This window comes from Myripristis murdjan, chromosome 15 (assembly GCF_902150065.1).
Source record: "Myripristis murdjan chromosome 15, fMyrMur1.1, whole genome shotgun sequence".
In the NCBI taxonomy this organism is placed as follows: Eukaryota; Metazoa; Chordata; class Actinopteri; order Holocentriformes; family Holocentridae; genus Myripristis; species Myripristis murdjan.
In genome coordinates, this window is record NC_043994.1 from 29,130,340 (window position 1) to 29,155,339 (window position 25,000).

Genomic DNA, 25,000 nt, shown 5'->3' on the forward strand with positions numbered 1-25,000 from the left:
TGGATTTTGACATTGACGTCCAGCGTTTTCAAGATCTGCCCAATCTGCCCACCACAGCGCCACCAGCAGGCCAACAGAGCCCTGAGCTTCACAGTCTGTATCTCAGACGGGCAGGGTCCAATTTGCTGAACCTTTGCTTTGATGTCAAGATTTCACAAAATGAATGGCCCATCACAGCGCCACCAACAGGCCAAAAAGTCCCCAAGCTTACAAAAGCACATTAAAAAAAACAAACAAACCATGAAACACTTGTTCACAATGAAATAGCCCTTGAAATATGGACGTTATCAAGGCAGTGCTCTTTGATAAAATGATAAAACTGCCATTGCTCTGTGCTCACCGGCCAGCATCATCGATCATATAATGGAAAAATAACACACACAAAGGATTACAGTGAGGTCCAGATCCCTGGAAGGAGACTTGAGAATATGTATCTTAGATCTTAAAGAAAGCCCGAGGGCCAAAATGTTATCAATAAAAGAGAAATGCATACATGCATATATGAGCGTGAGACACTTTTTTTTCCCTGCTCTCAACATCAAACACCAACATCCTCTGTCCAGAATGAGCTCCTCTTCTTCTTCAAGAGCTGTTGCTAAGTTTCTCCTGCCCACTTTTGTTTTCAGCGCTATCCCCTTTGCAACTTCCCGTCAGCAAGGCGACGCTATTTCAATAGTCTGCAAGTTATTAAACTTTGCGTCGCATGGCAACAGGAATAACAGAACTGATGTTATGTTCCTCTCGCCTTTCAAGCGCTCTCCTTCCAGCTACGCTCACAGCTGCACTTTGCATTTTTTCGCAGCAGAGAAAAGTGACCTGTCTGATCAAGCTGACATATAAATTATACTTAGTGCTCTCTCACATGGCAGGGTTATTTAAGGATAAGGTGATTAAAGGGGGGAAATGGATGTTTTCTGAAAATACAATTGATTTTTTTTGCCATCGCTGACTTATGCTGATCACTTTCTGGAGGCCCCAGTTGACCCTCCTGTTATTTTACTTTTATTTGCCACTGTGTCATTGGCTGTATCTGAATGCCATTTGCTGAAATCTGTGTGTGTCAGTATGTCTTGTAGCCCAGGAGCAGTAATGATTCCTGTAGTGCTGAGTGGATGCAGTGTATATTACAGCTGAGGCCATGGGAAATAGCCTCGTACCATAGGTGGACGCAGGATCCCTGACTCAGCTATTATCACAAAACAATAGAGGCTGAATCTACCGCTCCAAAAGCCAGGATGAGACTTTTACTTTTGATGCCTCTCACCACCATATGAAACACATCATATATACTGAGAGCCCAGATACATGTTAAACATAACTACAGCCAATTGCTCTTTTTTAATCGGCGAGTCTAGCAAATAAAATATGACTGTGCCTTCTGTTTCTGTCATGTGTTTTCCACCAACGGCTTGGTGAGATTCTTCACGTCCAGTTCATTAAAAATAGATTGATTGTCCTTTAAATGACCCCATGAGCAGTTTGCCTGCGATGGCTAATGACAGGGAATGTAATTTGGATTTTAATTGTTCATTCATATTTTGGGAACCATATGGAGTTGAAATACACGCTGGCGGCTGTATTTTATTGTTTTTCCCGTAGAGGACGAATGTAATTTCCTCTGTAACGCTCTCAGTGATACGAACTTGGAAATTAATTAGGTAAAATGAGGTGTAGGCCTCAACAAGCGTCAGCCGGAGTGAGCCCAAATATGAGCACGTAGATTTCAGAATTATGGACAACAAAGATCAAGCAAAATCAAAAAAATCTGTTTGGAAGTTGTAAAAAAAAAAAAAATTCAGGGCTGATGTTTCCGGATAATTATATTTAACGAATAATATCTTTCCAGTAATCAGTCATAGTTTTACTTCATCACCAGAAACATGATGAATTTAAAACTTTGCTATAATTTAAGATTTAGTGAATTCATGTCCTGAGCTGGCCTTTCATCTGCACACAGCCACTCCACCTCCTTTTTAGTCTGAGCCTTCTCTTCATTTCCACTATTTCTCCTTTTCGCTCTGTTTTTTTTTTTTTTTAGGACTAATAAACAGATATCCACCTCTGGCTTTCCCTTTGATTTGCTCTGCCAGCCTCCTCTCACCCCTCCCTCTCTCTGGTAGAGTGGAGATGTGGCTTTATTGGAGAGTAAATGCCTTGGTCAGGTTGCTCATTTACCCTCTGCCACCTAAAGAAGGAACAGCCGATGCGGGAATTGCCCAGGCCTGGTTATCACTTTCCACTTAACCTCCCTCTCGGTCCATCTTGTTTCGTCCTTCACCCGTCAACCCGGCATGTCCAAGGCTGGCGACACGCTGCACGAGTTTTAGGCAGAATGCAGCCTCAATCTGCCCATCGTGGTTGACTGTCACAGCCAGACCACACCGGTTTGTCTTACACTGGGTGAGGATTCAGGACATCTTCCACCCTGCTGGTCTCATCGGTGGGTCGGCCGATCATTATAAATGCAAGAGAGCTTTTTTTTCCGTCTCACAGAACTTCATTTTAAATTCTGGTGGCGGTCCCAAGGTATCCCAAATGTGTCCTGCTGAATTACCTGGAAATGTATATAAAATGATGCACAAGACGTAGATATTTTCTACCTGATGTAATGCTGCATCCATTAAAAAATGACATCTTGGGCTTGAATATTTCACTCAGTTTAAGTGTGATGCAGCTTCGGTGAAGCATTGCAGCCAGCAGCTGCAGAATATGTATGAACATTGTTGCACAATATGGGGAAAAAATGTTGTTTTGAAACGACTTAGTGGGAAAATTTAAGTTCAAGGGGTTAATTTACTGAAAATCTGAACTACCACTTGTAATAGACAATGAATGCAAAACGAGCAAAAAAAAAAAACAAAAAAAACCAGCAGGTAGTTCATGGAGAAGAGAGAAGTAGAAGAGTGAACTTTTAGGTTTTTGCTATATTTATGAGTTACTAGAATTTAGGGAGTATTTGGTTCTTCCCCAGGCTTTACCCTGTCGTCAAGCGTGTGTCCTCCAAATCCATCTGTGTGCACCCTGGGGTGTCGCGGCGGCTTAACGGTCTTCCCCCTCTCTCTCCCAGTGCTTCCTGTCTCTCTCTACTTCAAATCTCATATAAGAAAAAAAAAAGAAAGAAAGAAAAAAAAAATCCCCCAAAATAACCTTGAAAAATGTGTGTTCCCTATTCCCAGTTGTTAAGTTGTTGAGCGCGTCAACATTTTCACACTCTGTTTAGTTACTTAGTGTAAAGTGCCTCTACAGGATCTTGCTGGGCTCTCTGTTGGTTTTTTAAACGCTCTCAGCAACACCCTCGCGCCGACCTCTCGCTCTCTCTCTCTCTACCCCCAATAGGTTTCCGCTCCTCTTCCAATCTCTCTATTCCAGCCTCATCTTCTACCCCAGCTTCATCTGTCTCTCCCACCTCCCATCTATCCTCCCTGTATTTTTTCTTTCCACTAACATCTGTCTTCCAGCTCCTCTGCCATGAAATACCGACTCTTTGTAGCACTCCGGCTCTCGTTGCTGCCCCACGGTTCAGCCGGCCAGTGTAAATCTTCATTAAGCTTCCCTCAACAAGAGCCAGAACCTGTACAAATGGAGGTTATTAACTTCAGCGGTTTGTCTGTGCCAGAGCCTTGGCAAGCTAAACAATTGAAAAAAAGCCCTGTTTGATTTTCCATAAACATCCCAATTTGTAGGAGCACCTTCCCTGCGATCAGCCAGGTGAGTGGGGTATACGAGGCGGTGACAAGCTGCTAATAAGGGTGTTGCAACAGCTGCTGTGTCCAAAAATAATGTAAACCTCGTGCTCTCTGCTTGGCCCTGATGGAGCTTATGTGGCTGCCTTAAGGGAACGATGGAACTGATTTGAACTGAATCGAATCAAATTGCATTCATTTGAATTTAAAATATGGGAATGGAACTAATTTGTGTTTGGTTTTTTTTCTCAGGATATTCTTATGCATCATGGGGTATGATGCATAAGAATAAATAGATAGCCGTACAGCTGTGCACTGCAGAAAGAGGATAGAGATACAGTGCGTATTGTGTGTATAGGCTGAATTATCTACAGTGGCCCATGCACTGTGTTATAATAGCTGCTGTGTATAGCAGTATCCACAGCAAGAACTGCTCTGAGGAAAACAAAACAAAACAAAAAAAAACCTTCTAGTATAAGCAAACAGACACAGGGGTGCAGCATTTTACATAATAAAGGCTGGAGACAAAGCCTGCGATTTAACCGAGTAGATTAGAGATTAGAGATTAGATACACCTTAGCCTTTTCTCTGTCCTTTTGCTCTCGCTTCTTCTTATGTGGTCGTTTTGTGGCAGTTTTGCACCAGCCAAACTGAACCCCTGCTACCAAGCATTGCTTTAATTACAACTGAGCGTGCAAAATAGTCATGTGGCATGTCTTGTGGGTCTGTAAGATAAAAGAAATCTTTGCAACCCCACAAAGCAAAATCATGGCTGGTACATCTCATATCTTGGTGGAGGAGAAAATGGTCCTGTGGACAGAATCCTAAAAGGTGTGCATGTTATTTTGTTGACCCAGTGCCCTGCTGATTTTCACTCTAGCTCTATAATAAGGGAATATTTTATAGCTGGTATGCGAGGTGAATGTAATTAACAAGAGTTAACTGGCTTGTTGGGTATCAAACCAGCACTGCTTCGGGTCCCAGCAAGGACCAAAATTGAAAACCACTGGTTTCAACTATACCTGACAGGTTTGACTCATGCGCCTACTGATAAGTTTAACAGTCAAATGTGAACCCAAATGCAGACTTCAACAAGCAGTATTGCTTCAAAAAACAAGTTTAATCACCAGCCAGGCAAAAACAGAAAAGCAAAAACTATCAACAAAGGAACAGGCCAAAACAGGGGGCCGCAGAATAAGCTGGCTGGGCTGGCAAGGCTGGGCAAGGTCCACACATGGAAACTGCAGACAGAAAGCACAGGTTACGGCAAGGATCTGACAAAAACTGAGGATCAAAGCTGAGCTTATAAAGAGACTAGACTAATGGCAAAACAGGTCCAGCTGGTGTGGCTGGAGACAAACTGGCCCTCACACACCAGTTTCTAATCAGCCAATTAGGCAGAAGTGGAGGACATGGGGGCAGATCTAACACCTACCCTGCGTTCCAATACCCATACTACCATACTATTTAGTAGGGAAAAAAAGAATTAGTATGTCCCATTACATACTAAACTACATACTTTTTAAGGGCAGCTGCAGTACATACTAAAAGTAAAAAGTATAAGTATGCGATTTGGAACGCAGGGCTACAGTATGTGGAGTTCACGTGTTCTCATGTTCCTCAGGGTCTCCGCCAGGTTCTTTGTTTTCCTCCCACAGGCTGAAGACATGCAGGTCACGTGAGCTGAGGACTCTAATTTGCCATTAAAAGAATGAGTGTGTGTTTTTATCTGCGATGGCCCTGTGATGGACTGGTGACTCTGGTGACAGCCCTGTATAGGAATCGCTGTGTATGGGAAATGGATGGATGTTCAGGCGGACAGATGGCTGCAAAACAAAACGCTGAGGCGACGCCATTTTTTGTGTAACAACTTTCCTTTTGTGAAGAATCAAACATGTTAATAACCTGAACGCCAACCTCCAGACCCTACAAGGTGATTTGCAGAGCGAGTTCCCTGCTGTCGTTCAAAGACCTTCAGACATTGTGGTTGCATTACCTCTGCTGCGACCAAAAACCTTGTTAGATTTTGAATTAAAATAATTGCTTAATTAGTTAAAACAATAACAAATTCAATTTTTGGTGTTATTTGTTTGTCCATATCGGGGCTGTTTGCAGGAGGCTGCTCTGCTGAGCCCAGCTGGTGGATATTTGCTGTGTCAGATAGGAGGACTCAGTGTTGGGAAACTAATTAGGCTTCGTTCTTAGCCACAACTCAAAGCAGGCCGGGGTGCAAGCGCCTGTTGATTTGGAACGCAGGCTTTGTTCTCCCAGACGAAGACAACAGAAGATTTGCTTTGCTTCATCGAGTGCCCAACACCTCCTCTTTTAACTGAGGCGTGTGTGTGTGTGTATCTATAATGTTCAGACACCTCCTAGCACATACAGACACTCACAATCATACACACACACACACACACACACACACACAGGCAGTTGCATGCTCAAAAATATATTCTGTTCTCATATTCTACTTTACTGCTCTACTCTCACATTCTTATATTCTCAATTCTGCTAAAATAAAAAGTCAGCATGAGATTTACACAGATTGGTATGTACACATACACACACACACACACACACACACACACACACACACACACACACACACACACACACACACACACACACACACCAACAAACACTAGCACATTGATCCAGCAGCCTTGTGCACAAATGCACATTTTAGCACACACGTGCAAATACACACAGGGACACACACAGCTGAATGCAAGCAAGCCAACACACACACACTCACAGTGGTCCACACACAGTTGGATGGAAACACACTAACATGCACACAGTGACACACAGGTACACACAGTTGGATGCAAACAAGCCAGCACACACACTCAAACACAGGCACACACACACAGTTGCTCAGGTAGGCCTACATGCAGATCGTGTGCAAACATACACACATACATGCATTCAACTGCGCACACGTACACACACAAACACACACACACACACATGCACACACACTCTCATTCATTCCTCAGGGGCGAATCCCCCGTACCAACGTCCTGGATGCTCATTAGATCAGTGAGGATGTGATCGGCTGTGACTTCCCTGCCTTTGACTGCTCCTCCTCTGCCACACGAGTTCAGCTTGAGAAGTGACTCCACTTTGTCGGCTGCTGTTAGCGTCCAGCCGCAGCGCCACTCATCTCCATATCATCACCTTGCCAATCACCGCTGCTGGATGGAAGTCAGCCATCACTGAAGAGTCAGCTGCTCCGAAACGAAGAAAACGCCGTGCAGTTTGTTCAGAGGCTCGGCTTCCTGCCGTGTGAGGCTGATGAGGGTTGCTCAGTGTGAGTTCTATTTTAGGATGCATATTTCCTTTATGAGCTCTGCTAAGTAGCTGAATACGCCGTTCGTCCAAAGGATTTTTAGCCGTTATTTAATAAGACAAGTTGAGTAAGAGGACATTCTTATTTAAAGCAGCGGCTTTGGTGAGTTGCTTCAGGGGCGTTTGGGGGTAGGGGAGGCTGGCTATCTGCTGCAGACACGCTGATAAAGTGAACACACACACACACACACACACACACACACACACACACTGGGGGGTAGAGATGAGCAAACTATGACCTCTAGTTGTAAGTCAGACAACCACCTTATAAATCAGGTATATTTATAGGGAAGCACTGATTTATGTTTTTGTTTCCCCCTCTCAGTAAAGTCTACTTTCCTGTAACTTATGCCCATGTAATAATAATGATCACTGTAATCTATATTTTGGGCTGTGAGGATTTATGTACCCCCCAAAAGACGGGTTAACCCTTTCCTGTGGTGGAAAGAGGACAAAAACATCCAACTCAAGTAGAAATACTAATGCAGGGTATCCGCGGGGTCTTGAAAAGTATTAAAAGGTGATAAATCAGTTTTGGGAAAATTAAGACCCTTAAAAAGTATTAAAAAGTTTTATCACGACTTTATAAAGTCTTAAATTTTGAAAGTATTTTTTCTGAATTAGCTGTCCAAGAGTTTGAGTCCCAAAAACATTGTAAAAGTGTGTGAATTTATTCATTTTTTAAAAAAACAAAAAAAACAAAGATGAACAGGTACATAAAAAACTAGGCTATTGTGGGTGCGTTCGTAAATTGTCTATGAGAGCGCCAGAGCGAGCGAGCGGGTGGAAATTCAGAAGCACAAAGTAGGCTCTGTTGTATCATAGTAGTCTATAGCCTTTATCACAAACTAAAACTGTTCAGTTAAAAATATCACTGATGTAAATGGTTACAGCTTGAAGTGGCGGTGAGGTATTAAAAAATATTGAAAAGGTCTTGAAAAAGTCCTAAAAAGGTATTAAAATTAACTTCAAGATTCCTGCATATACCCTGTAATGCTTGCTTCACTCTTAGTAAAATAAAACAAAAAATCTCAAGGACCATATTAGTCCCATTTTGACTTCCTTTCAATGATACTGACTGTATCTCAATGCTTTGGTAGCTTTAAAGTCAAGGCTAACTAAAGTCAATTCACTCCCATTCATATTAGAAAAACATGAAAAAAAAAAAAAAACTGCTCAGTGAAATGTGAAAGTTGCAAAAAAGTGAAAGTAATTCCATCTTGCTTAACTGCATGTGCAGTCTCTAAAATGGTTGTTTTATTCTACGATAATCACTTAAACATTTGCACAATAATGTGTCCATAGCAATGTGAGAATATGTGAGAAAATCTGCACTATTTCTTCCATTTCTTCAGCTCTTAATAAACTGCGTGAATAAAGTGAAGTGGTTTGAAGGTGGGTTTCCCTCCCACCGTGTCCCTGCCTGTCAGGATGGTTGCTGTGGAGCGGGGTCACAGTGTTGCTTCAGGTCACCTCGGCAGCAGCTGCTCGGGGTGAGGAAAGTGCTTCTCCTTCTCCTCCCTGGGACAAGACAGGTTTTCCTTGCAGATTTGAAACTGGTAATCCTCCAGGCCATGTGTCCAAGCCGGGGCTGGGTAATTTTGCCTCATTACCTGGGGGCAAGAACACCAACTCACACGCTCACCAGTAAAATATTGTAAAACCAACTCATTTAAAACATAATAATTTAATAAAGAGGAATACTATTTGTGATTCTAATCAAGTATTTATTTCCAAGCCTTTTATTTTTGCTCAATGCAAATTTTTTCATTGATCCACAAACACGTCTGCAGCCTAACAGAAAACGAAAAAAGGTAGTTCTCAATTTAACACATCAGTGCAGCTTGAAATGTCAAAACCACTCACTGATGGGAATGACATGCTGCTACAATATTTTGCACATTTTGCACAGAAAATACAGAAAACACCAATATGTTTTTAAAGTGCATTACCAAACACTGAGTCTGCGCAGCAAAAATATCTTGAAAATTCAACGCCAAAGCAATGCTGCCAGGTTGGGCGATTTTCCGCTGTAGCGACTGCAGGAAATTTGATTGTACCGATTTTCCTGTATTTCTTGTGTTAGGTGATGATGAATGTGCCGAGTCTTTCGTTAAAGTTGTGGTAAGTGAAAGCCGCTGCTACGTCGCCACCAAAACATTTTTTATTTTTATAACTCTTAAGAAACCGCTAGCCTGGCTACCTGCTGCTGAAGCCCCACCTAGAGGAAAAGTCACGTCACTGCAGTGAATGATAATGCCATGTGTGGCTGCCGGACCACCAGTTGCCCATCTGTGGTCTAACCTTTTGGCAATCACAGCTCTTAAATGAATCCAACGTCTCTAACCACCGAAGCGCCATAAAAGCCCCATAAACAAGGCAGTAATGCTGCAGCGGGACAGGCTGAGAGGGTCATCTGTAGTCTGATGCCCCCCCCCCCCCCCCGCCCCCCCCCCTTCTGGTCTGTCAGTCAACCGTGATGTCAGCGACTGCGTAAATGGAGAGAATCATTCACCGTTCACAGTTCCTTATTAGCATTGGAGATGTGACACATAACATGCCCTGCTGCCTGTTCACGTTTTGTGGTTTCATACTTTGAAGGCACCACCAACATACTCTCTCTCTCTCTCTCTCTCTCTCTCTCTCTCTCTCTCTCTCACAGGGCTTAAGGGCTGCATGTAACAAGCCAGTGCGGTTCAGCTAAGCCCATTTAGGCAGTACAGCTCTAATTGAATTTGGTCGGGCTGTCGAGCCCTGCTCCAGACTGAAATGAGGGTGATTTGTGTGTGTGTGTGTGTGTGTGTGTGTCAGTGTGTAACATGTGAACTGTAGCTCCTTTGGCGTCAAACTGGAATGTAATTTGTGCCCTCTGGAGATCCTGACTGCAGGAGGGAGGGAGCTGGCAGGGAGGCTGTCTGTCTCTCTGTCAGTCTGCCCGCTGACATTTTCCATCCTCCACATCCATCCTGAGTTCACTCATCCTATCTCCTCGTATCGTCCTGTCTCCTTCTCTATAAATCATCTCCTTTCCCTCAGTGCCCGCCTTTCTCTTTCTGTACGTCTCTTTCTTCTCTCCATGCCTTTCGAACTCTATTTTTCCAGTGGACTTTACTGTTAAAAAGCTTCGCTGGCATGATGTCACCAGAGATGGTGGGCAAAATATCACAAATTTGCCTCTTTAACGTCCTGCTCGCATATCTATATCAGTTTCATACTGCTTTTTCTACAGTATTTACTCCTGATACTACAATTTAGCCAATTTAGTTTAGATGAGCATCATTTCGACCACATCTTTCTTCACCAAGTACACAGTCATTTACTGTGTTTTTTGATATATAATCAGATGTTTTTTGCTTACATAAAAATCCAACTTAACCCTTTCAAAGTCACCAGGAAGGCTCTGCACAACATTTTTTTTTTTTTTTTTGTTACTGTAAAGCAGAACCTGCCGCGTATGATTGACACATACTGCCTCTGTGGTTTCTGTCAGATTTATTTATCTCTGTTTTTGAGTTTTAGTGGAATTGGGTCTGGGTTGCAGATTGCAGGGAAAAAGGCTTACCCTCTAAACCAAAGTGAAGCATTTGAGTTGAGCTGTGTGTGTGTGTGTGTGTGTGTGTGTGTGTGTGTGTGTTTTTTTTCCACATATTAAATCAAAGGTTTGATGGCAGCGGCACCATGTGACTTTTTCATTTGAAACGTCTGACTTTTTTCTAGGAACTCGCCGTCCTGCAGCAGGAAAATCCTTTTCTCTTTCGGCCTTAACCACCTCTGTTATTTTTTCTCACACCTTTCAGAGTGCGGTTTGTTCACCTCCCACCCCCACCTTGTCTTTTCATGTCTGCTCTTCTCACATCTCTCTCTGCCATCCCCATTGTGTTGCTGCCAGCACCGCCTCGCAGAAACTGTAATCATTTTCTCAGAAGTTACCATTTCTGTGCACAACTGTACATAAACCCCGGCTCTCTGAATCACTGCCATTTTATTTTCTTAGTCTTTGCATCCCCATCACTCCCTGTTGGCTGGACACTAAGCCCACAGGCCTAAGAGCATAAAAAGGCAATTGACCTGAAGACATAAAAATGCTGTCAGTTGTTTCTTTGCATCATTTCCGTGTAAAATTGCTAGCAAATGGCTTATTGTGGATTTGTGGCTGTTACGTCATGCCAGGGCAATGTCAGTGTGACAGCCTATTTGGGAAAGGACAAAATGCCTCTTTTGTTATGCCGGCGTTTGTGATTCATCTGTAAATGGACTCGCAGTTAAACGGGGTGTATTCTCTCCAATGGGCTGCCAAGGCTACCTTTTCTCATTGTGAAGTCACACAGTAATGAAATATTACATATTCACAGTTGCATTGGATGTAGCACCGCATGAGCTGCAGGGACGCAAGACCTTTGCTGTATCCCCACGTTGTGCACAGTTGCAAAATTACCTTCCTTAATTAATTCTGGGCTCTGTATATGTATGTGTGTGTGTGTGTGTGTTTAGCAGAGTAATTGTGTGTGGAAGGTGTGGGTGTGTGGAGTGCTTGTATGCTTGGTATGCAATTGTTTGTTGACAAGGGTCAGGTATGCTGTTTGCTGCAACAGATGGCCAATGTGTGTGTGTTTGTGTGCATGGATTTGTGCGTATTTATCTGTGTGAGCTTGCATGCATGCGTGTGTGTGTGTGTGTGTGTGTGTGTGTTACATCAGTGCCCTAGGAGCAAGTGAAAACTGCAGTTTTTGTTGGGCTCAGCTGGCCCTATAGCTCACATTACTGTGCATAGGCAGAAAGTGCCTTCATGGCAAGCTCAAAGTGAACACTTACACACACACACACACACACACACACACACACACATACACAGACACAGTACTCAGTGGTCTAGTTTCTGTTTAGGGGGCATATAATATATAGGTACACTGCCGTCGCTGCTATTAATAAACACAGGCTCTATACTTCTGATACCTGAAGCTTTTGAGCTGTCATGAATACGATCCTGGGCAAAATATATTTGGATCAGCTTTTGAATATTTGAAAAGCTCTGGAACTGACTCATCCACACCGCCTGAAGGGCTCGTATTTTATTTTTCCCAGGCACTTTTAAGGCACTTTAAAGCAATAAATCATTTCCATGTTAATTGTGAGAGCATAACTGCCTGCAAAACAAGCGAGACATCACTGAAAAGACTGGCAGCCCCTGCTTAGCCTCCACACTGCGTTCTGTGTTGTGTGACACAAAACACAGATTTGGCAGGAAACCCCGCTCTGTTGCTTTACCGCATAAAGGGGAAATTGATTTATGGCACAAAGCAGGAAAAGAGCACCAAACTTTCAGTGCAAACAGAGCTAAAGCTTTCAGAGTTGGAGTCAGGTCAGGGTGAAAAGGATAAAAGTGATGGAAAACATCTCTCCGATCACGTTTCTCTACTAGAAATAACAGTTTTGGAGAAATGTGGTCTTAATTTGAAAAACCACGAGCACCAACTAATACCATAAGTGTGAGATGGAAACAACTATGGTCTGATTTATTTATGTGAATTATTCCAGGGTTTCAAAATTCATTTTACAATCATTTATTGGTGTTTCAAATATTAAGAATGTACTTTTTTCTTCTTGGTATTTGGCTGAGGTCTAATAGAGAAATTAATATGAAGAGACAAGCTATGGGAATAAAAAGAAAGGCAGGATTATAAATGACAAATTACAAATCATATCATTGATGTGCATACACAGCAGATCGCATTTTTATTGTGTTTTATCTTGCTTAGTCCCGTCATGTTTTCTCTGGAAATTGTTGCATCACTGAATGCAAGAAAAAGTCAAATAACGTTTTTTGAAATAACAACAACTCCGTGTTCCCTTCTCATTACTGTCTCGCCCTGCCAAGACGGAATAAGCCTCTGACAGTGAGACAGATATTTTCACTTGGCTACACCTCAGTGATTTTCAGTCTGGCTGCTCTTAAACCGGGCGATCGGGACTATCAGCTGTCCTCTCAGACTAGATTTAACCAGAAACCATGGGTGATTTAAACAGCCGTGCACAGTGGCCTCCGTCTTTGCAAGCACGCAATCTGTTCTTTGGCGGACCAATTATTTCTTCCTTGCTGAACTTGATGTAGTCATGCAACGTGCAGCCTAAATGTCTAATAAAGCTGGGATGATGATCATTTTAACCGAGATTAACATGGTATCACAAGAAAGGAGCAGTTTGTGTTGGGTTGAATCGCTCAGAGGGCTTTCTAAATAATTACTAACATAATGATTCTAGGTCATGACCTTCCTTCCGTGATGCATTTCTCTCAACATAGGGGTTGTGTCTTCCAATATGGCAGTGCCCCCATCAATAAGGCGCCAGTGGGTTGAAGATGAGAACACTGAGTCATGTGATGGGACCCTCTCGATAATCAGATATGATCCCAACTGGCCATAAATGAGAGATTTCTGAAAGTGCATGTGAGACGGCACTTTGCCCTGCCATCGTAACGATGATTGCTCAGAGTCATTATGTGGGTAATGACAAACAATTGACTTTGTCCTTTAGGAAATTATGCCAGAGACCAAGACAGGAACAAAAAAAAACCCACCAGTGGCTTTGGAAGAGGACATTTCTCTGGATGTTTCCATCGAGGCCAGACCCAGCACTAACTTTTGTTGTGTGTTCAGCTGTTGGAATAAGGCAGGAAAAACAGCAGAAAAAGATCCTTTTACAGACTTATAAAAATGAAGCAGAAAAAAAAAAAGTATCTGAAAAAAATAAGACAGCTATGAATCACCTTAATGAGTTGCACAGAGGTCAAGGCAGGCGGCCGCCAGTGCAGGGTCTGCTCACAAAACATTTCGCACGAAATGAGTCATTTTAACTTTCTGCAAATACAAGGCCGTCTACGCAAGAGTCGACACAAACTCTCACTCGACTTCAGAGACTGAAATATCTGTTGACTCAACCAGCGAGAGTGGCAGCTAACTTTGAGGTGTTAGCTGTCACATCACTTGAATTTGGTGTCAGAAAATTGCTTATAGGCCTACTGAGTCTTGTTGATTGACGTTATACTGTGTTTTTGTAGCTTATTATGAGATTTTGAGTTTTGCTGGGCGACGTGGCTCAGGTGGAGGGTTCCTGGTTAAATCCCCAGCTCCTCCAGTGTTAGAGTGTCCTTGAGCAAGACCCTGAACCCTCGACTGCTCCTGATGGGCAGCTGGGCATCTTGCATGGTATCCTCTGCCATCAATGTGTGAATGTGTGTATGTGTGAACCAGGGGCGGATCTAGACAAATATTCATGGGGTGGCAAGAGGTTGGCATGGAAACTCTAAGGGGTGGCAGAAATATATATGCTGATTAAATACCAAACGATCACATATATCAGTATTTGCTTGGAAAACCCCCAAATGAGGATATTTTAACTCAAAAACATGAGTAAAGCATTGAATAGAAAACCAAAAGGTGGCATTAGAAATGTTTATTTATTTATTTATTTATCAACCCCTTAAATAGTGGGAGTGTCATCTTTCGCTGCATTTACTTGCACTCGTACATTTGAGTCTCGTAACAGCGAGTTTCCGAACAGCTACAATTAAAAAATAAATAAATAAATTGTCTGAAATTGGGGTGGCAACTAGGGGGTGGCAAGGCGTTTTTCTAGGGTCGCAGCTGCCACCCCCTGCCACCCCCTAGAACCGCCTATGGTGTGAACGTAATTTAAACACTGTAAAAGCGCTATTGAAATGCAGTCTATTTACCATTTAGACCCACAGAGTTCTGGATGCACCCAAAGGTGGTTAAAGTTGGAAAAGGGGTTTTGCAGCTTTCACATCAAGGCGGTTTTAGCAAATGGGCAGAGGGTGCAATCCATTTTCTGACCAATCGCAACAATTGTGCATCTTGCCAAGAACTGCATTGGGATTTATACCATGCAGACCTACATGTAGGCTTCTGTAATGATCATGTGCTGGTCGTCTTTGGGATTCAAAATGCGTCTGCAAAGGGTCTACCGCCAAGGTAATCAACCAGCTTCCAATTGGCAGAAGTGACTACAGGCTAGTGTTGCATTATATTTCATTGGTGGAGTTTGATACACATATTCTGATACCAGTGTATAAGCAACAAGCTGTGGTAGAGGCATGCATATTTATAGCTGTAACCTGAACTAGAAATATGACTGCAACCAAAGCACGGTGGTGTGGAACAGCAACCATTTGCAACCACCGCTGTTATAGTAAATATTGAGGAGCTGTGCAAAATACATAAGATTCAAGACTCCCCTCAGCTTCCGGAGCTTGAGCTGAGAGGTGGAAAGTGAGAACATATGTGGTTGAATCAAACCGATTAGACCCCACTAGTTTCAGTAAGGGAGTGCTTGTATAAACTGTGAAAAGCTAACCTGCAGACGCAGAACGCATGCCAAACGTTTTGCAAATAATGTCCAAGGTAGTTTGTTCCAAATAGCCCACAAGGTGATCTGCAGCCAAACCAGAGCTAATACGAATAACAGTTTGAAAAATCCAAAATTTATGCGCTCAGATTCCGCTCATCTGCGAGTCTGAATGTGAAGTTAATGACGCATATTTGCAAACCCTTGCACATTTGCTCTCGAACTGGATACCCGCAGTCGTGTGGACCGGAGCGCCGCAAACACTCGAGTACCTATAAAACTCTTGGCAGCGCTCTGAGGCTTCTGCTTATCCTCTTAATCGTCAGATATTGTATTACATTTACAGCCTGTATTTCTAGGCCCGTCCAGCGCTCTGTTTACTGCTTTCCCCTCGATTTGTCTCAATTTGTTCATTTCCTAATTTGACTTGTGCTGCTGAAATGATGAAAATTTCCCCACGGGGATCATTAAAGTTTCATGGGATCTGATCTCATCTCCAACATGTCGATGTGCGTGTGTGTGTGTGTGTGTGTGTGTGTGTGTGTGTGTGTGTGCGTGCGTCCAGCAGTGTGGCCTGTTAGGATAAAGGTCCAGCATGGCAGAAGGAGGGGAGAATTCACTGGCTCTCATCCCAGTTTGGATGCCCTCTGGGGGGAGGACAGAGGCTCGTGACCCTCCATGCCAGCTAAGCCACCACAATCTGTTCACCCAGCTAGTGACAACTGGTATGTGTGGGTGTGTTTGATTAAAAATCGGAAATCTGATTGCAACGTGTGTGTGTGTTTGTGCATCCACAACACCCACCCGTATCTATGTGTGTGTGTGTGTGTGTGTGAGTGTGTGAGTGTGTGTGTTCCCGGAAGTAAGAGCCTTTTCTCCGCTGACAGTCGGAACATTACCTTCACCGCCGAGACTTTTAGGTTGAATTCAGTTGAATAGCAGAGTGTGGGACGAATAACAATGTGTGTGACGCACGTTTACAGGCTGACGCAGGCTGAGTGTTTGCGTGCGTGCGTGTGTGTGTGTGTGTGTGTGTGTGTGTGTTTGATGAACAGTGACTATTTACCTTGGCGATGTGTCATAACAGCTATGTGCCAAGCTGAAGGTCGCTGCGTCTTTCAGGATCACTGTGAGTAACTCTGAGTAAAGCACGCACATCCCCGCCTCCCTCTCTTCTCTTCTCTCTCTCTCTATCTTCTCCATCTTTTTTTTGCTTTCCGTCTCTCTGGCTTTATCTTTTTCTCATCTCTCTCTCTCACTCGTCCTCATCCCCCCCTTTTGTCCTCTCTGCAGCCCTTTTCCCCCACTTTCTCTCCCCGCTGAACTGCTTTCAATTCCTCAGTTCTCTCTCTCTCTGACACACACACACAGACCCACACACACTCTCTGCTCCAGATTTTTTTTATTTTTTTTTCCCGTCTCTGTTATCAGCAGTCCCACGCCTATTTAAAAACTTGTCCATGCAGAGAGAGAGACACGGCTTAAGAAAGCAGAGAGACAACCGAACAACACCTCCAGCACTCGGGTCATGATAGTGACAGTCAGACAGTGTACACCCACTCCTGGGACACACACTTATACACACGCTCACAAACACACACACACAAGCTTGCATGCACGCACACATGCAGGCCAGCGGTTCAGACCACTAAATAGCAAAGGACTGCACAGTTCCTGTATTGAAAGTCATTTTTCTCCTCAACTTTCACCTATACCGGCCACATTTCTTGGGATTAAAATGTTAATTGGTCTGTGTGATAAATTATTAGACCCTTATATAGGCACCGCTGGTCCTGAATGCTGCCTTGATGGGATTTTCTAACCCCTTGGAGTCCTTTTCCCTTACATTTCCCCTTAAGAAGCTTTAAAGTTAGAAAAAAAAATCCATATTGTCACACACATATTCTGCATGTGCTAATTGCAATATTTAAACCCAAGATGGCATTGTTTTATGGCTGCAGCATGAAAATATCATGAAAATACATAAAATATCCGGATGTCTTGTGCAGAAGGACATATCTGGGATCTTTGAATCCTTGCATTTGAAATTAAGTTCTGTGCATTTGAACAAAGCACACCGCCTGCATTTGCCACCGATGGTCCTGGAAGGGGCTGGAAGTGGTTTTAATCTGTATGCCTGTGTGGAAATGCAGTTTACTTTCTGCAGGAACAATATTCAGCCGGTTCATGGGAACAAATGGACATATTTACATAAAATGTGCAGACTCTCTGGCTAAAGTAGTGAAATTCTTTGCACACCCGTTCCCACTGTGTGATTGACTGCAGCTGGTCTAAAATGGCACGTCACTGGTGTTTCTTTGCGGAAAAATGTCTGCGGTTTCTTTTCCATTTGATTGTTACAATATGAACGTGCATAAAGTACATACACATGCATTTCTAAGAGCCACCGTTTCTGAATGTTGTTCAGTTTCAGGCACGTTTACCTTTGTTGTAGGTCAGTCAGCCGAGGTGTCTCTACTCTCTAAACCCCCAAACTGTACTTTGTGGAGTTAAACACCGGAATTAAAGTGGCTGATGTAATCCTGACGCCACTGTAGCTGGATTTTACAGTTGGTAGATGTTAGATGGTATGGCAGTCAGCTGACAGGCCTGTGGTCTGATCGGGAAGCCCCCCTGGACAGAAATGTACTGGAACATGGTGTGGCTGACTGACTCTCCCCCAGGCATCAAAGGGTTAAACACACCTGCATCTGCTCCCTGTGCAGCCTGCAGAGAGGGAAGCATGAATAGTTTGTGTGTGTTTGTGTGTGTGTGTGTGTGTGTGAGAGAGAGAGAGAGGGAGAGAGAAAGCGAGAAAGTGACAGGGAGAGAGATGAGAGAATAAACATTGCATTGTGTATTGCGGGCAAGTGTATGCATACAGTACAAGTGCAGTATATGTGTGTGTGTGTGTGTGTGTGTGAGAGAGAGAGAGAGAGAGAGAGAGTGTTGTTTACTCTCCAGGGTTTCAGACACTGCATAGCGTTGGGATATTTTTAAGGCTGGGATCGGAGCCCGGCTGAAGTGGCGAAGCTGTGAAAAGGGGAGGCGGGAGGTGGGGGGGAGGGGAGCGAGGAAGCGAGGGGGGGTGCACGCCATCCACTTCCTGTTCTCGCTGTCAATCAGCTGTCCTGTTGTCATGAAAGGTGTGACAGCACCCTGGCCAGCACAGGGATGGAGAGTTTGAGTTGGACTGAGCTGTGTTTGAGAGAAATCGGATCATCCATAAACTGCACTTTGATTTTATTTGGCAGCACAAATCCATGGCTGGACAAACTGGTACTAACTGGTGCAACAATTACTATGACTACTGCCACTACATCACTACTAACTTTACTACTACTGCTACTCCAGTACTACTACCACTGCTACTACTAATAATAGTAATATAGGCTTTTCTTAACTCTTTTGTAAATCAAATTTTACATAGTAGCCTTTTCCACTGCAAATCCAAACTTTCCATTTTCCATTTGCCAAGGGTCCACTTCCAGTTCCATTTGATTGTTGTTTGAATGGTTGCACACCATTTTTGCTCCAATTTTGGTCTGAATTCATGTTAAAGTGGAGGCATTTTGTTGTTACCTGTCGGCCATTTGAAGAAGGCAAATGGAGAAAAAATACGACGAGGTCCAAGCTCTCTTTAGGTCGGAGGATGAGATTGCACAGGAGAAATCATAGTAAAAGAAATAAGAAGGTTTGTTGGAAAATATTGCTGCATTTCAGAGGACTGGAGTCAAAATAAAGTAAAACTTAACCCTCCTGTTCATTCAAATCTACTCACATGTTTTACCAATTGCAGCCGATTTGATTTATTGTAGTAAAAATTGTTTCCCAAGTTTACGTGTCAGGTACTTGATGAGTTGATGACCTAAATACTCCTTTAAATAAAACATAACCTCCCCCACTCACCTCCTCTTACACATCAAAGTTCCTGTGGGAATCATGTTTTTCCCTCCCAAATGTCACATTAACTATCAGCGGCTCTGTCAGAAATTTGTGTAAAATGCTGTTATTTCTTATATGTTTTATACCGCTAATAAAACCTTGGTTCAGATAGACCCCAAAGAAACTCTGATGCATGTAAAATATGTGCAGGACATCGAAAACATGCCATCATGCCTCCGTTAAGTTAGGAAAAGGGCAAAAAACAAGATGTTAATCATGTATTTAGAGATGTTAGACGTTGCATTAGGTCAAATTGACCCTGAAGATAATAGGAGGGTTAAAAGACTGATGTTTTGTACTGTTTCCCCTGAAGTCAGTTGAAATAGAAACCATAACTGGAACCGGATTTAGCACCCGGCCCTGTTTGTTTGCTCCCATTGGAGCTGGTGCTGTTTGTTGTTGTTTGTTGGGAGAAAGCCCAGAGAGCCTCGGTATCAAGAAACTGAAAGACAGTCAAGGTCACGCTGAGAAGAAGAAGAAGAAGAGGAGGCAGGCAGCAGCAAACCTATGACAGAGCGAAATTTGGCGGTGGTGGGAAATGGACCAAGATTTATTTAAGAGGCGACGGGGGATCATAAAGGCCAATCGAGTGGAGCATCAATGCCATTAACTTCATCTGTCCAACCAGAACTACAGAAACAGGGCTTTGAAAGTTCAGCGTCTCAGGGGCGCTCACTGATACTGATGGATCTACCTTATTAGTTAAAGTAATTACCGACAGAAACCGTTTCACATAAATTAATACCCATTTGGCTCCTCTCATTGCCATTTTATCTTAAATCCACTCCGTATTCTGTTCTGAACTCTGAGGCCTTAGGGTTAGGGTTAGATCAAGAAAGCGTGTCCTCACTTTATTTGCACGTGATCAGATCGGATTTGTGTGGTCCAGACATCAGCGTGGTGTTGCTATGGTAACGACGTCGGCGCCAGTTTCTAGAGATGCGGTTTATCAACATGGAGATCGATCGTCTCGCCCTCCAAACAGTCGCGCTCTCAAGTCAAGACAAATTCAGCGACACAGGAGGCTGACATTAATTGACGTATCCATGGTAACAGCAGCCGCTACCATGCACTTCCGTCACTTTGAACTGACGCTGTCGTTGTGCGTCGCATTGCGAGTGACGTAACAGACACTTTGAAATCCTATTTGAGTGTCCAGAGCGTCCAGACTGAGACAGACTTCTACTTATTTGTACTTATTGTACATTGCTGTATATTGTACATAGGTTGTATATTGTATATAGGAATGTTATATATACTTTCTATTTTATTTTTATTTTATTTTTTATCTATTTTATTCTATCTATTTTTTACTTGCACAGTGCTGGAGTTGTTGCAATCACATTTCACTGCTGCTGTACCCGTACATTCGTGCATGTGACGAATAAAAATCTTGAATCTTGAATCTTGAGACGCAGCTGCAGAAATCTGACTGGAATCACATTTCAAACCTCCACATGTGGTTTGGATCTGATTCGCAAAAACGGATTCTATGTCTGAAAGTCTGTCCAGACGTTCTAAAATCAATCAGGATATGAAAAAAACCGTATTTGGTCTGGCAGTCTGAACACCAACAACCTCAGTGTCTGGCAGCTGTTTTCTGCTGCAACCGAAGTGACACGTTTTGTGTTTCCAGTTTGTTTGAAATACACAGAAGAAGAAGAAGGGAGCTCGAGCGGCGATATAGGCACCATGGCTGAAGAGACAAAGAAAAGAGAAAGTCAAACTCCATCAGCAGAAAATGCGAGACGGGTCATGTCTGGGAAGTGCAGCCACGAGCTGTTAGCACCACAGACGGAGACAAAAAAAGAACATGCATCTCACAGATTGCCACTTTAAAGCTGTGACTCGTCGGGGCACCGAGCCACATTTAAACACAAGGAAAAAAACAAAACACCCAGACTGACAGGGAGCTGATTTCCTAACACAGCCTCCGTTTCAAGTGCTTGAAAGGCACTTTTGGCAGATCATGCACAAAAATGGACGAGTCTGGAAAAATAACATCTGACTCCGTCCAACCTACTGTACTGTGTGTCTGCGTGTGTGTGTGAGTTGTTGTGTTTGTGCGAACCCTGAAGAAACACATGTGCAGCAATGCTGATGGAGGATAAAATCACTAATTTGACAGTTGCATCAGTGCGGCGCTGCGTGCTGTAATTGAAAGAGGAAAAAAAAAATGCTTTCATTTAACCGAGGATTAATATCCAGAGCAGTCGCCGGGAAAAATCTTGGCATTTTGCGGTTCTGCAAACTAAGGATACACTGACATGTCACATTTTCAAGTTGATGTGGTATACAGTGAGGGAAAAACACTGCAGCACAGTCAGCAGGGCTTTGCTTCTTAGAGTCCTTTGTCAGGCAACAGCAAATGTTTCGTTAATTTAACCACAAGCTTCTCCTAATCTTAACCAAGTTCATTAGCCACCGAAGCAAACGAACATGGCTAAAGCAGTGAGCTAACGTTACCTAGATTCAAGATTGTACGTGTACAGGAGCAGTGAAATGCGATGAAAAACTTTGCTCCAGGTGAGGCTCGAACTCACAACCTCGGCATTGCTCATCAGCGTACTGTCATATAAGTACCGCGCGCTAACCGATTGCGCCACTGGAGCTCAGTGGTGACTTTGTGTTTTTGCATGCATGCAGTGTTAACAGCCATGTGATGCAGGCTCCGCCACTGGCTAGAAATATACATCACAAAAAGTTAGGGATATTCGGCTTTCGGGTGAAATTTCAGGATGAACCTAAAATGCATTCTAACCTTTACAGGTGAACTTAATGTGACCTTCTGTAAACCTTTGAATGCACATGTCCCACTGCTCAATGCTTCAGTACTTTTTGCACAAGTTGCTGATGAGAGATACCGTCTGAATTTCTGAAAAACTGAAGGACTTCATTACCCAGAACTCGTCATGCATAACACCCGTGACGTGGAACTCAAATTTGAAAAAGCTGGGTTAATGTATTGCGTCTCAGTTGGTGGGAACGGGAGCTTTTCTCTGTTGCAGCCCCACAGTGTAACTCAACACTGCAAAAATCTCCATCTCCACAAGTCATTCAGTCTCATATTTAGTGTTCAAATCTTGTAGAAAAAGGCAGATCAGCCCACTAGGATCCGGAAAATGGAGCCTTGTTTCCTAAAAACGACTTTCTTACTTTCTGATGGCCGCTGTAGGAGGAGGGCAGGGTGGTGGACGGGTCAGACAGCACACTTTCACCTTAACGAGATGAGTTTTATGACTTAACCTCACCTCTTCTCTAACCATAACCACAACCGTTTTGGTGGCTGAATGTCACCTAACAAGATATAGATTAGATTAGTTGATTAGTATTTGTGATACATCAGAAATAAATGTAATCCATGACAAAAATACGTTTCCCTCCAAATGTAATTAATGATTAAAGAAGTTCAGCTTATGGAAAAAATAATTCACAAAATACACTGCAAAAACGCAAAATCTTACCAAGATTATTTATCTTATTTCAAGTCAAAAATGTCTTATTTCTAGTCAGAATATCTCATTACACTTAAAATAAGACATGATCACCTCAGAAGTAAATTGTTTTGAATGCACATGTCCCACTGCTCAATGCTTCAGTACTTTTTGCACAAGTTGCTGTTCTCTAACAAGGAGTTTAACGGCAAAATTCACATCAGGTGTTTGATGCTCCAGCTCATCGAGGTCATATCATTAGGGAACGGCTGCTGGAGACTGGGGTACCTCAGATGGAGTGGCCTGCACTTTCTCAGACCTGAATCCCATAGAAAACCTATGGGATCAGCTGAGTCGCCGTGTAGAGGCTCGGAGCTCTGTACCCCAGAACCTCAATGTCCTGAGGGCCGCCCTTCAAGAAGAGTGGGATGCCATGCCTCAGCAGACAATAAGTCGACTTGTGAACAGCATGAGACGTCGTTGTCAAGCTGTAATTGATGCTCAAGGGCACATGACAAGTTATTGACACTGACATTTTTTGTTGTGGTATATCCACCACTGTTGTTGGCTTTTGTTTCAAGAAATTGTTTGAGATGAGGAAATCACCAGTGTATGCTTCTACTTAAATGCCCTACTTTCATGATATAATATCACTGTAGCGTGAACTTTTTACATTTTCCATAAATTTCACCCAAAAGCCAAATATCCCTAACTTTTTGTGAGTAGTGTAAATGTTGATATGCAACATATTTTTGATTCAGAAACGTTGACGCTTCAATGTATTTGTTGGTTGGCAGAAATGTCCAATGGCAGCATGTTATTCTGGCGACTGTGCTGTAATTTCACGATTCCCAAAGTCGGATTAAGGAGGGGAGCTGCAGGAAGCTCCGAGAGAAAGTGATGGAGGAAAGAAAAAAAGAGAAATAAAAAACAGAGAATGCAGTATGTGGGTGTAGATGCTCTGGGCTGAACCAGTGATGACACTCTAATTTCCTGCCAGAAGCACAGTGTGTGTGTGTGTGTGTGTGTGTGTGTGTGTGTGTTAAGTATACAGTTGTTAAAGCTGCTCCAGTGCTGTTCTACCTCAGTGTAACTCAATCCAAACTTGTCTCTTTACTGTATTTACCACTGAAAAAAAAAGAAAAAAAAGAGAAAAAAGAGAAAAGAAATCGAAACGTGTTTAGCTGAGAGCAAATTACATTTCGGAAAGCTTTTCTTTTTTTCTTTTGAAAGAGGGATACATCTCCTGGTCGAGAGAAAAGGATGAAGCAATTTCTTGCGAATACAAAAAGAGATAGATCTAAATAGAGGGGAGGGGGTGTCTTGCATCGTCTGCCATGCCAGTAATATTAGACAATACATTTTCTCATAATGTGGCATAAAATACGGGAGGCTTTGTGCACTTTGTCTGCATGTTCACGCTGCAGCGAAGTTTAATACACAAGCCGTCGAGCGAGTTATGAGCCAAGCCAACCCGCCGGTGCTGCTTCCAGTCGTTCTGCATGCCTGTCAGACTTATAAAGTTATCATGTCTTGCCAGATATGTAAATATCAACACAGATTACATAACCACAAGCAGAGTGTGTCCGTGTGTGTTTTCTGTCCTCTGTTTCTGTGCATCTCTGCTCTGACACGGTGAGCAGAAAGGTGTGTGTGTGTGTGTGTGTGTGTGTGTGTGTTTGAGAGAAAGCCGCCTAAAAGTCACAGGTTTGATCCCGGCCTGTTCACTCACTGAGAGTAAATGCCCAAACTGTAAATGTAAAGGCTAATGATGTATAAAACTTTTCGCCATATTAGCTTTGCTCCATAACACAGAATCAAAATCACATGTAAGTAATCATGAGAGTGATGATGCATCTGCTATTTATTTATTATTAAGAATCAATTAATCATTTAGTGTCATCGATAAAGTCTTCAAATTGATTCCTTCATCTGACCAGCAGCCAAAAAATAAAAGTATTCACCATGTTATGATGTGAAAGCAAGAAAATATTAACATGTGTTAAGATGTAACCAACACAATTTGGTATTGTTACTTAATATATGACTAAAACTGTAATGAATAACCAAAATTATGACGATAAATCTTCTGTTGACTTCGACCAAGCAGCTCATCGTGTCAACGCTCATTTTTAGCACTTGGTTTCAAGTTTGTACGTTGCTTCGTTTTTCACTGTTTTCTAGATTTCATTCTAACGAACTGATGCCTGATGGGTCAATTATTCT

The 25,000-nt window shown here is 42.9% G+C and overlaps 1 protein-coding gene and 1 non-coding gene across 3 annotated transcripts in view; one reads left to right on the plus strand and one right to left on the minus strand.

Moving 5' to 3' along the window:
* The window catches only part of ccdc85a (coiled-coil domain containing 85A), a 41,157-nt gene that overhangs the window by 5,221 nt on the left and 10,936 nt on the right, over nucleotides 1-25,000 (plus strand). The window lies entirely within an intron of this gene.
* trnai-uau (transfer RNA isoleucine (anticodon UAU)) lies at nucleotides 21,859-21,952 on the minus strand. The gene is made up of 2 exons: nucleotides 21,915-21,952; nucleotides 21,859-21,894 (listed from the first exon to the last, which is right to left on the minus strand). It is a non-coding gene; the product is annotated as a tRNA-Ile (tRNA).